We start from the raw sequence: 12,297 nt of genomic DNA on the forward strand, positions 1-12,297 counted from the left end.
TTACCAGACACTCATCCAGATTTAGGAGGAAGTTTCATCAGAGACCCTTGTTGATCATGAGCACCTTTTGTGCTCCCGCCTGTTGTGATTCCCTTTCATGCTCCAACCTGTTCGTCCACAGAAGCATGAAACCCCAACCCCAAGACGGGTTCACAGTTTGGAGGGCACTAGCCTGCTGTGAGTCCCCTTTGCCCAGCAAAGCAATCAAGCTGCCTCTTTTCTTCTAAACTCTAAGACCCTGTCTCTGGGTTATTTGGCTCGTCAGGGACGGGGTGGGGGAGGGCGATCTTTCGGCAACACCCGCAGAAGTTTCCCTGAGTGGCAGGAACCAGCGTGGCCCTCAGGCCTCAGCCCCGCAGGCAGGCAGGCAGGCAGAGTTGGAGCGACCGTTGGTCCCGCCCCCGCCCGCGCACCACCACCCCCCGCCCCCGCCGCTGCTTCCGCCGCCGCCCCCGCCGCCGCTTCTGCCGCCGCCGCCGCCGCCGCCGCCGCCGCCGCCGCCGCCGCCGCCTCCCAGGCCTTCTCCACCGATCGGTCCCAAATCGACTGACTGTCTCCTGGAAGCGGGGGCGGGGACGTCAGGAGGATCCATTCGGCAGGGCCTCGTTCAATCGCTTCATTCAAATGCAGAAAGCTCTGTGCTCAGGTCAGAGCCTTTGACTTGGCCTCCGGCTCCTCTCTGTTGAACGGCTTTTGTTCTTTGGTTTCAATTTCCCCACCCTTAGGCCACCCCGTCCCAACTGCACGGAGGGAGGCGGGAGGGAGGGGGAGAATCTCGCCTGGTCTCAGGCCAAAGGAGTCCCCTCCTTTTCCTAATCTGGGTAAACCCCACTACACCGTTTGAGAATCATGGAAGGGCATGGAAGCAGACCTCTGACTTGATAGATTCCTCTGGGATGGGAGACTTTAAAAAAACAAAATTCTTTTTCCCCTGCTTCCAGGGAGGCAGAAAGGAGGGCCAGAGTGTTCCTCTTGCCTCGGGCAGTTCTTTGTTTGTTTGTTTCTTTCTTTTGTTAAATCATTTTTTTTTTCCTTTTTTTCTTCCAGTTTTATTGAGACAGAGTTGACATACAGCAGTGTATACTTTTGGGGGGGGGCGGGGAGAGGAATTCGATTTTATGTATTTATTTTTGACCGGAGGTACTGGGGATTAAACCCAGGACCTTGTGCTTGCTTGCTAAGCACACACTCTACCACTGACCTATACCCTCCCCCTTGGCCAGTTGTGAAGTCCCTTTCATTCAGCATAGTCCATCGGGCACATTTTGGGGCAGCCTACTCTGGACCCCAACATTTCCCTATTCTGTAACTTCCCTGGAAGTTTTACACATTAAAAGCTGGGCTGTTGACTGTGCGTGTGCGTCCATGCGTGCGTGGGTGCGTGCGTGCGTCTGAGCGTGCATGCGTGCGTGTGGTGTGGGGGCAGGAGGGAGGGAATAGTTTCCTAGAGGGCCTGCGTTTCATGGACCCAGTTTCTTAGTTCTGAGAACAGGTCTGTTCAAGGAAACAGTTGTAGTATCTCGTCTCAGGAGGCGGTGGTGTCGATGGGCTTCTGAAGCTAGGCCTAGGGAGCAAGCAGTCAGGTATCGCCTAAGAGGCACTTGTGTGGAAAACCAAAGTACAGCACAAAGGTTAATCATTGGAGCAGATGAGAAACCAGATTCAGGGCCGGGAGTAGGGGGTCAGTCTGGTAGGAGATTTCCACACATCGGGGTCATCGAAACGGCTCGAGCAGTATGAAATGCCTCTGATGATGTCCTGGGGTGTTCGGCTCAACTCTCTGAGCGGCTCCTCCAAAAACAGGCCCTAGGATGGTTTCCACAGGAGCTGTTGTGGCCATTTCTCTGACGTTTACCTCCCGTTGCCCAGCTTCAGTCTGCAGGGCTTCAGGAGACGGAGCATTTTAGTACTCAATGATGCCAAGACAAAAGGGTGAGAGAAAATGGGAAACGTTCGTGGAGATGGTCCTAGGCAGATAGTGGAGGCAACTAGAAGACTTTCAGTCTCCGGGCCGGCTTTCAGGTTGAGACAAAAACCCTAAGGCAAGCGCTTGCTGCCACAGCACATCGACTAACACGGGAACCATCCAGAGAAGATCAGCACGGCCCCTGAACGTGGACGACACACACACATACGTGAAGCGTTCCGTAGCTTTAGTGATGTCAGTCACCCAGAGAAAGACAGATATCCTATGCCATCACTTCTAGATGGGATCTGAAAGTAAGTCAAGACACCCATCCATACATAAATAACTCCATTTTAAAAAGACTCCAAGGAACCTATTTACAAACCAGAAACAGACTGGACTCGCAGACATGGAAAAGAAACCGATGGTTAACACAGGGGACAGGGTAGGGTGGAGGAACGGGGGAGGGCAGAGGGATAAATCAGGAGTTTGGGATTAGCAGATATAAACCACCCTATACAAACTAGGTACACAAGTAGGTCCTACTGTCTAGCACAGGGAACTATGTTCAATAGCTTGTAATAACCTATCCTGAAAAAGTATACGTGTGTGTGTGTGTGTGTGTGTGTGTGTGTGTGTGTGTGTGAATAAGTGAATCACTATGCCGTACGTCATAAATGAACACAACATTGTAAGTCAACTATACTTCCATTGACAGAGAGTTCCTACAATAAACAGGCAGGCAGGCAGGCAGGCAGGCAGGCAGGCAGGCAGGCAGGCAGACAGACACAGACACAGACACAGACACAGACACACACACACACACACACACACACACACACACACACACACACACACACACACACACACACACACGCCCCACAGACACAGGGGAACCCTAAGGAAAACGAGTAGCACTAGTATCTCTTATCCATGCATGTCTATCCCAGTTTAATGGAAACCTAAGTTTTTGCCTCCAAGTCAATGATGCTAATAACTCTGCTGCCAAGAATAGAAAAATCCTCACGGAGGATTTCTGAATCCCAGAAGGGTCAGGGAGGGAGAAAAAGAGAAAGGGTTCCATTCTGCTGACAGAGGTATGATAGTTACCATGTGGGTGTCCGCCTCTAAAAGGAAAGGAAGGGGAAAAAACAAAAGTTTATTTTCCCTTGTATCTGAAAAGAAAAAAATTTAAAACTCAATCCTCTTGGAGACAAGAAGTCGTACACACCTCATGTCACTGATTCTCCTCCTCCACCTCCTCCTCCTCCTTCCTCTACTTCTTCTTCTAGTCTATACCTCCCATGGATTCTGACGACCTTGCCTGATGATGGCGGGTGATGGGGGCAGAGATCGATCCTTCTGAGAAGTAAGTTGGCAAGCGCTTTAGTGAAGCCTCGTAGGATTTACCCAGTGAAGCGAGTGCCTTCGTCCCTGGAGGCTGCGGAAAGTATGTCCCCAAGTCACATACGCATGTGTTTGTCTTTTGTTGTCGTTGTTGTTGTTGGTGGTGGTGGTGGTGGTGGTGGTGGTGGTGTGTGTGTGTTTGTTTGTTTGTTTATTTGTTTGTTTGTTTGTTTGTTTGTAGCAGTGTCCTGGCCATGCTGAGGGCATCAGGCTTGCAGCGGGGGAAGGAAGGCTTCAACCCCTTTGGAAGTCATACCTACCATCCCAAGAACGTCTGGATGACCCCTACTATGTGGCAGTTGAATGGGGGCCAGTTACTGGGGTTCAGCGGGTCCAGAGAGAGGAGGTCTGAGGCCTCTGGGGACAAAAAGTTTGTACGTATGTATGTATGTATGTATGGCCAGTTGACTGTTTTTGCGGTCCTATAGGAATCTTCCTGCCCCTGTCTATTGAACAATGGGAGTCATCTTCCAAGTGCCCTGACACCAGACACCACGGTGGGTGAAGGAATGCGGGTGGGGTGGGGGTGGGTGGGGGAGGTCATCCAGGGAGCTGGGAGAAACCGAGCACGTCCGTGGGTCGGTGGGTCGGCCTGTCGGATGGTCGCCATGCTGGGTTTCCCCTAACCCAGGCCATTTGCCGAATGGACAGAACAGACTGGGGCCACGTGTGCCACCCACCCTCTTTCCGGAGGCTGTGGTCCACTGTGTTTGCATGAAAGTCAGTGAAGGAGGCATCTCCTCGGGACTCGGTTCCGTCCCTTTCACGAGAGCCTCCACTTTGGATGACAGCCAGCCAGCCAGCCAGCCAGCCCTCGATGCCAGGGCAGTAGACGACTGCCAGGAATATCCCATCCTTTCTGGAACCCTGAGTGTACCCACCTGTACAGACACAAGGCTGAAGAATACATGACGTTCCTTCCTAGTTGACAGCACTCCCCATGTCACTGAAACAGTGTCCAGTACGCTGACGTCATCTCCTCCCTCTCCCACACCCCCGCACGCGCACAAACACGCGCGCGCGCGCGCGCGCACACACACACACACACTCTGTCTGTCTGTCTGTCTGTCTGTCTGTCTGTCTGTCTGTCTGTCTGTCTTCTAAGGATGGAGAAGAGTTTGCTGAGCTATTTCGGGTGCCCTCTCATCCTAGTTCCTATCTCCAAGTTGGTTCAAAGTCCAAAAGGCGGTCAAGCACTTAATCAGATAGGTCCCTCGTAAAGAATGCCTCCCACATCACGACGACAGGCTTCTTAGGCCAGCCGAGAAGCTCCTTCAGTTCTGCGCCCATCTTGGCTCTAAGTTGATATCAGTCTGTTACGGAAATGACAGGCCAGCCAAGAAACAAGCACCACTCTGAGGGTTGGAGTACTCAGATTTATTACGCCGGCGGGCTCAGAGGGGCTTCTGCTCCGAAGCTCTGAGCACCTCCAAGACGTGCACATGAGGTTTCATAGGGTTAATTACAAATATGGGTCTATTCGCCAATAAGACTCAAACAACAAAAAGCAAAGGATCAGTACACTGGAGCTTATCAATTTGGAACAGATCACGTTACTGACACTTGTTGAGCTTGGATTTACGAGTTAGCTTGTTAGCCCAGTAAACTGACACTAAACTTCAGATTTACGAGTTAGCCCAGCAGAACTTAGATCAGTAAACGGACACTTATCACACTTAGATTTGTGACTTTAGCTTGTTAGCCCAGCTGGGCTTTTCCTTTACAAGTCCTCCAGGATCCAAGAAAGCCACGTTGGAAAACAAGTGGTGATTCTGATGGGACAGGAGATCAGTCATTTGGGGGCGAAGGGTGGGGTAGGGAGACATACCAGCCTGTCTGTCTGTTTTCACCCAGTGTGGGAGCCGTCCCAAAGAGATAACTCGAGAAGAGAGAAACAGGGAGTTGACAAAGAACACGTGCAGTGTCGTGCCCTCCCCCCCCCACCCCAGGAGAAGGCCAAGCCAGAAGTCCCTCCGGATGGCGGGCTCCGGACTCCAGCTTCCAGGGGAAGCGATTTTTTTTTTCCTCCCCATTTCAGGCCCGGAAGAAGAGGGAGAGGCAGAGTGTCCTTCTCGGGCATCCGCTGTTTCTGAAGCACGCTTGTTGCCAAAAGATCGGCCCCCATCCCCGACGAGCCCAAGAATCCAGAGACAAGGTCTTGGAGCTTAGAAGCAAAGAGGCCATTTTATCACTCTGCCGGGCAAAGGGGATTCACAGCAGGCTAGCGTCTTCAAAACTGTGTACCCACCTTGGGGATGGAGTGGGTGGGGTGGTTCTAGAGCCATAGCTCAAACAATCGGGCATCGATCACCATCCACAGAATCGTTTTCTCATCAGAAGACTCAGAATGGTGTCACGATGCCTCCAGGTGACCCATTCTATAGAGGCTGGTGGTTAGATCTCGTTATCTCATAAGCACTCAAGGTGTGGCCTTCTTGGTCACTCAGGCTATTTTGTCAGGTCATTAGTCCCGTGACCGACCTTCTCCTCGGAGAAAGACTCAGAGACCCAGCATGATGATGACTTTCAATGAGTGAAATACAGTAGAAACAGTAAGATCGAGAGCTTCCAGTTTCAACAACAGGCCTGGAACCGTGAGCAGCAACCAGTCAGTCAGGACAGTTGACCGTTTTCAGGGCGAGCATAAGAAACCGAATGACACCCCCCCCAGCAAATGAATGAGTGAATGAATGAATGAATGAATGACCTAATGATCCTCCCCTCCCCCCCCGCCAAAAAAAGAAGAAGCAATCCGTTAGCCTAATTCCGGCCATTTTATTCATCCTCCTTCACCCTGAAGCCCCAGTCACCCACGTGCCACAGTGGTCTGTTTTCTGGTTTCCTCCACCCCCCCACCCCCCACCAACCACCACCCCGCCAACATCCCCCCATGCCCAACCACCGCCCCAAGTGTGGGACTGGACGGGGGTGCAGGGGGCTGAGGGGGCGGCAATGGCGGCTTGAGGTGAGGGTGGGGAGTGTTCCGCCCAGATCGTATAGGAAGCTCAAACACAGCTGCAGTACGAGACAAGATGGTAGATTTCTGTGAGTCCTCCCTCCTCTTAAAATCCGTCCTAAGGAGGAGACAGACAGAAAGAGAAACATCACCCTCACTCCCAACGCCTCCTGCGCCCTCGATGTGCCCCACAACAAGAAAAACAAAAACAAACACGACCACAAATAAGTCGCTATCCCTGGGGAAGAAGGATTCGATGGCATGGGGATATCATTCTAAAATTCATTCCCTCTTCATCACATTTCATGGAAACCGATTGCAATCTATGAGGCCCTGTGAAGGTAGGGGTTGGGGGGGTAGGGAGGAGGGAGGGAAGTGAAGGGGGGGGAGAGGGAGAGAGGGAGGGGGAGAGAGAGAGAGAGAGAGAGAGAGAGAGAGAGAGAGAAAGAGCAGAGGAGAGGAGGGATAAAAGGGGAGAGGACAGGAAAGGAGAGGAGGGAAAAGAGGGGAGGGGAGGGGAAATGAGAAGAGGCGAGGGGAGAGGAGAAGAGGGAGAGGAGAGGAGTGGAGGGGAGAAGAGAGGAGTGGAGGGGTGAGGGGGAAGGGGGGAGAACAGGGAAGAGGAGAGGAGGGGAGAGGAGAGGAAAGAGAGACAAGGGAGACAGACAGACACGCATGCGCGCGCGCGCACACACACACACAGAGAATAGCGAAATGGAGAGAGAGGCAGAGAGAGAGAGAGAGAGAGAGAGAGAGAGAGAGAGAGAGAGAGAGAGAGAGAGAGACAGACAGACAGACAGACAGACAGACAGACAGACAGACAGACACGGATCTAGGTCAGGGATACTACACATGGGTATTCTTCTGAGTGATTTTATGTGTTTTCTCAATCGCCACCTCTATGGAGATAAAAATCGCTCCCATAAGATGAAGGGAGTCCTTCTGCCACCGCCCACGGCCCCGCCCACCAGCACCGCTTGTGTTTGTCAGGGATTCCAAGCCAAAGCACGTGGAGGAGCGGGAGAGCTTCCTGGCAGCCCAAGGAGGAGGAAAGTCCGGCAGCATGAGAGAGGTGGTTGGCACGGGGAAGCTGGAGGCCGGCTGACGAGAAGATGGGTGAGGGGGCAGGGAGGAGGGTTTCCCAAGTTGGAGAGCCAAGACGAGGGAGGGGAGCTGTCGGTGGCTGCGTTCTGACCCCGACCCCAACCCTGACTGGAGCGGATCCCTGAAAGGAGGCGGTTCGGGCTCTCTGGCCGAGAACGCCCCTCTCTTCCTCTTTGTGCAGAAACACCTTCCGCAGACCGAGAAAGTCCATCCCGAGACCCTCGTCGGAAGAGTCCTTTCCAGACCCATCACGATCCTCCTGGGCCAAGGGGTCCAGGGGATGGGGCGGGGCCTCCATTCGATCCGTCTTCCGTCCGTCCGTCCATCCACAAGATCTTGAACATCCATGTAGGATTCTGGATGGTAGCAGTTTTCCAGGATCCTCCAAATCCTTGTAAGTCCTCTCCTGGCAGATTCGACCCCTAGGTCGTACCGCGCAGCACAGGGCACTAGATTCAGTCCCTCGGGACGAGGGTTCCTGAAAAAGACCAGGAAAAAGAAGAACAGAATCACTATGGTGTGCACCAGCCAGAAACCAGCACCACCTTGTCACTCTAACAGACTTGCAAAAGGCGGGGTAGGGAGAGAAAGTCATAGGATGGCTACCATCCCTCCCACCCCCACCCCACACGCCAAGCCCCAGACCATCGTCATCCCTGCTCCCCCTCCCCTCCCCTTTCCTCTCCCTTCCCCCTCCCCCTCCCCCTCCCCTCCATCGACGCCCGCCTCCCGCTTGTACCCCACTCCTCTGAACCCAGCACCACCCACCCCAGCCTGGACGGGCTCGGCTCAGATCGGCTCGGCTCGGCTCGGCCCGGCCCGTCCGTCCGGTCGACTTCTTTGCAGGGTCTAAAATAGCGCCCGGCCGACAGGCAGGTGGCACATGGCACATGGCAGGGGAGCGAGCGGGACGGTTCGGGATCTCTGGGTGGCAGGGACACGCGGCCGGACAACCAGGAGCACGGACGGCCTGGCGTGCGTTTCTCCGCTCGGGGGGGCCTCGACCAGAGACCGTGGTACGGGGAACGGGGACACACACACACCACACACACACCACACACACACACCACACACACCACACAGACACAGACACACAGACACACAGACACACAGACACACAGACACACACACCCACCCCTTCACCCCCACCCCCAAACCTCTGACAGCTTTCGTTTGTTTTCGGCCGACCGTCCCTCGATGAGGTACGAGTGCCTTGGCTGGGGCTGGGGGGGGGGTGGAGTTCCTCCCTCCACAACGACCCCACACGGGCTCTGTTCTGGTCACCCGAGTCCTCTTCCAAGTCAGACCACAGGCCTCCATCACCCGGCGCGAGCACTCGGGGAAACAGTCACCATCCTCATCGCTCCGCTCCACCTCTACACGTGAAGAACTGTTCCCAGCCCACGCCACTCCACCCCACCCCACGCCCCGATGCCACCCACCGCAGTGGAGAGAAACGAGACGAATCCACAGACGTGCATCAATCCGATGAAGAAAACGACGGCCCTATTCCAAGGAAGCATAGATATCTAGGTAGGAGATTCATCGAGTACTATGGAGGCGGTGGGAAAGGGGGGGGTTGCGGTGGGGAGGGTCTAGAGATCAGGCAGTACAGCCCATGCTTAGCATGCAAAAAATAAAGGTCCAGGGTTCAATCCCCAGCACCTACTCTTCAAAAATAACCCGAGAAGAAGCAAGACGGCGGAGTAGAAGGACGCTCGTAGCTCACCCTCTCCCACAAATACACCAAAACTCACATCGACGGACCCACTCGGCCAATCAGACCACCTGCGGAACTCCGACAGAACACCGCCCTCTTCGAAAGACAAAGACGCCCAAAATCTGGTAGGAGAAAAGGAGAAAAGAAAGAGTCAAAAGCAAAACAGTGCGGGAGGGCCCGGCAGAGGAGGAATAGGGCTCGTTCGCCAGACCTCCCCGTCTCCAACGGAGAGGCCGACGGGACGGTGGGGGAGCCTCCGAGTCTCAGATCTGCCCGGAGCGCCCCTTGACCGACCGACCCAAGTGAAACGGGCACAGAGGGTCCCCGCGACACCCAGCCCGAGTCGCAGGCCGGCAGCCGGGGGCCGGGACAGGCCGCACGAGCCGGGCAGAGGACCGTGGCGGCGGCACCACGCGCCGTGGCCGGGAGGGGATACAGAGCAGAACAACCCGCCCCCCCAACCCGTCCATTACGGGGAAAGAAAGGCAAAGCAACACGGCCGGTGTGCCCTGGGGAGAGGGGCGCCGTAGCCTCCATCTCCTCAGACCCGCGGCGCCATCACCGGCCCTTCTCGCGAGAAGAGAGGCGGGGCGCAGCCACAGCCGCCATAGCCCCTGGCGCGCGGCGCGCAGCGCGCGGGCGGGGGCGGGAGCGGGGGCGGGGCCGAGACTCGAATCCGCACCCGGGGGCTCTGCAACCTCCTAGGCAGGACTGAGACTCGTTTTCAGCCTGAGGCAGATATTATATATCTGCCCCGGTACCTCAGAGAACTCGCGCCACCAAGACTAAGAAGGAGCCGAGTTTTGGAATGCAGCAGGGGCGGGGCGGTTCCACCGTCTTCCCCGAGCCCACCTACGGAGAGGAGCGCCGACCCGAGGCGGAGCACACAGCCGCACAGAGCAGCGGAGCGACCGGCGCCGGGAGAGGGCAGGCGGCCAGCCACCCTCCCTCCTTCCCGGCAGGAACGCAGCATCCGACCGCGGTGCCAGGAGGGGGCGCGATCTACTTGCCCACAGGCACCGAGGGCAGCACAGACGAGGGCGCCGACAGAGGGCCCGCGGAAACAGCAAGCTGAGTTCACGAAACAGGGCGACGACAGAAAGACTTCTCGGTGAAACCGTTAAGAGCGCACCGTCTCCAGGAGAACACATCCTTTTATTTTTTTTTTTTTTCCCTCTTTTTTTTTTTCTTTTCCTTTTTCTTTTTTAATCTCTTTTACATCGGTTTTACCTTCTGTTACCTTTTTAACCTTTACTTTTGAACAGTCGTATACGTTTACGGTTTTAATCCCTTTTAAATGTTTCATTTCAAGTCTTTTCATTATTATTATTTTTAAACATCCACCCCCTTCCCTTTTTCATTCTCTTGGTTTTGATCTCCTGTTACTGGTTATTCACAGGTTTCAAATATTGTTTCTCGGTTTTTTTCCTCCTTTTTATTAAGGTTATTAAAAGACGTCTCAACTCGATCGCTATTCTGCTTCCACTTACTCTTCTATTCATGATTACACACTGTCTTCAAACCTTTTCTTTCTCCCGTCTTTTAAAATCCTCTGTTTTATCTTTTGTTAAAATCTGTTCTATTTCCGATTACCTTTTAAAAATTTACTTTTGAAACAATTGTATATTATTTTCTGATCTTTTCTATTTGTTTTTAAAGGCTTTTAGAAGACGTCTCAGCTCAATTGCTATTCTGCTTCAACTTGCTCTTCTATTATTGATCGTACACTGTTTTCAAACCTTTTTTTCTCCATTCTTTTAACATCCTGCCCCCACCCCCTCTCTCCCTCTCCCCCTCTGTCTCTGTCTCTGTCTCTCTCTCTCTCCCCCTATCCCCCTCTCTCTTTTAAAGTTTTATGCCTGCCTAGGCTTTCGATAAATACATAAACTCCTTAAGGACACCAATAGATAACTGATACTCCTTAAGCCACAGTGCCAGAGAGATAGGAGCATTATGAAGAAGCAGAGGAACCACTCCCAATTAAAAGAGCCAGAGAAATTCCCTGAAAGCACGATCCATGAAATAGACGTGGATGGCCCGCTCGATCAAGATTTCCAAAAAGGAGTGATCCAAGTCCTGAAGGAACTCCAAGAGATAGTGTTGAGAGATATACTATACGTCAAAAACGAAATCGAAGCTATAAAGAAGAGTCAAGGAGAACTGGTCCACTCATTGGCTGAAATGAGAACTGGTCTAAAGGCTGTCCAAAGCAGGCTAGATCACGCAGAGGAACGAATAAGTGGCCTAGAAGGCAGGACAACAGAAAGAACCCAATCAGAACAGCTGAGAGAAAAACCAATAAAGAACAACGAAAACCATCTTAGGGACCTAAGGGACCCTCGAAAGCGTGCCCATCTACGCACAATAGGGGTTCCAGAAGGGGAAGAAAGAACCAAGGGGACCGAAAAGATATTCGAAGAAAGCATGACTGAAAATTTCCCAAATCTAAAGAAGGAATCAGATATCCAAGTCCAGGAGGCTCAGAGGGTACCCAACAGAAAGAACTCAAACAGGCCCACACCAAGACATAGGCTAATCAAGATGGCCAGAGTCAAGGATAAAGCAATGATCCTAAACGCCTTTAGGCAAGAGAAAAACAGAGTGAGTTTCAAGGGAACCCCCATAAGGCTCTCAGCGGATTTCTCTACACAAACACTACAGGCCAGAAGGGAGTGGCAAGATCTATTGAAATTCTTGAATGAAAAACAAAACAAAACAAAACAAAACAAAACAGACAAAAAGAAGCAGCCTAGGATACTCTATCCAGCAAAGCTATCCTTTAGAATAGAAGGGGAGGTAAAGAACTTCACAGACAAGCAAAAACGAAAAGAGTTTAGCAACACTGAACCCATGCTAAAAGAAACATCAACAGGTCTACTCTAAATAGAGAAGAAGGAGGATGGTACAAAAATGAGACCACTCATCACCGGAAAGGTGATCACTACCATTCATTCCAAACGGAATAAACACAAAATTGTAAAAAGAAGACATCTAAACCATTAAGAGTGGCAGAGGGAAGCAAGAAAATAATAGAGACTTTTTTTTCCCCCCCTTCTCCTTCCTTTCTTTCTCTTTTAGATGGGTTTGAGATTCTATTACTATCTGTTTCATACAAACAGTTATAGCCATAGGTGAATAGACTTCCAAACAGGGTCAACCGAACTCCAAAACGTACAAGTGAGTCACAGAAGCCAACTAAAGGCT

At 52.6% G+C, this 12,297-nt stretch overlaps 2 long non-coding RNA genes and 1 other non-coding gene across 3 annotated transcripts; 2 read left to right on the forward strand and 1 right to left on the reverse strand.

Moving 5' to 3' along the window:
- Positions 1-457: 457 nt before the first annotated feature.
- On the forward strand, positions 458-3,702 carry LOC141576848 (uncharacterized). The gene is made up of 3 exons (XR_012505278.1): positions 458-646; positions 3,199-3,356; positions 3,495-3,702. It is a non-coding gene; the product is annotated as an uncharacterized LOC141576848 (long non-coding RNA).
- On the forward strand, positions 2,047-2,155 carry LOC141576856 (U6 spliceosomal RNA). Its single transcript, XR_012505286.1, has one exon. It is a non-coding gene; the product is annotated as a U6 spliceosomal RNA (small nuclear RNA).
- A 2,371-nt stretch (positions 3,703-6,073) lies between the features above and the next one.
- Positions 6,074-8,606, reverse strand: LOC141576849 (uncharacterized). The gene is made up of 2 exons (XR_012505279.1): positions 8,142-8,606; positions 6,074-7,851 (listed from the first exon to the last, which is right to left on the reverse strand). It is a non-coding gene; the product is annotated as an uncharacterized LOC141576849 (long non-coding RNA).
- Between the last annotated feature and the right edge of the window lie 3,691 nt (positions 8,607-12,297).

The sequence above is a fragment of the Camelus bactrianus genome, unplaced genomic scaffold (assembly GCF_048773025.1).
Source record: "Camelus bactrianus isolate YW-2024 breed Bactrian camel unplaced genomic scaffold, ASM4877302v1 HiC_scaffold_41, whole genome shotgun sequence".
Classification (NCBI taxonomy): Eukaryota; Metazoa; Chordata; class Mammalia; order Artiodactyla; family Camelidae; genus Camelus; species Camelus bactrianus.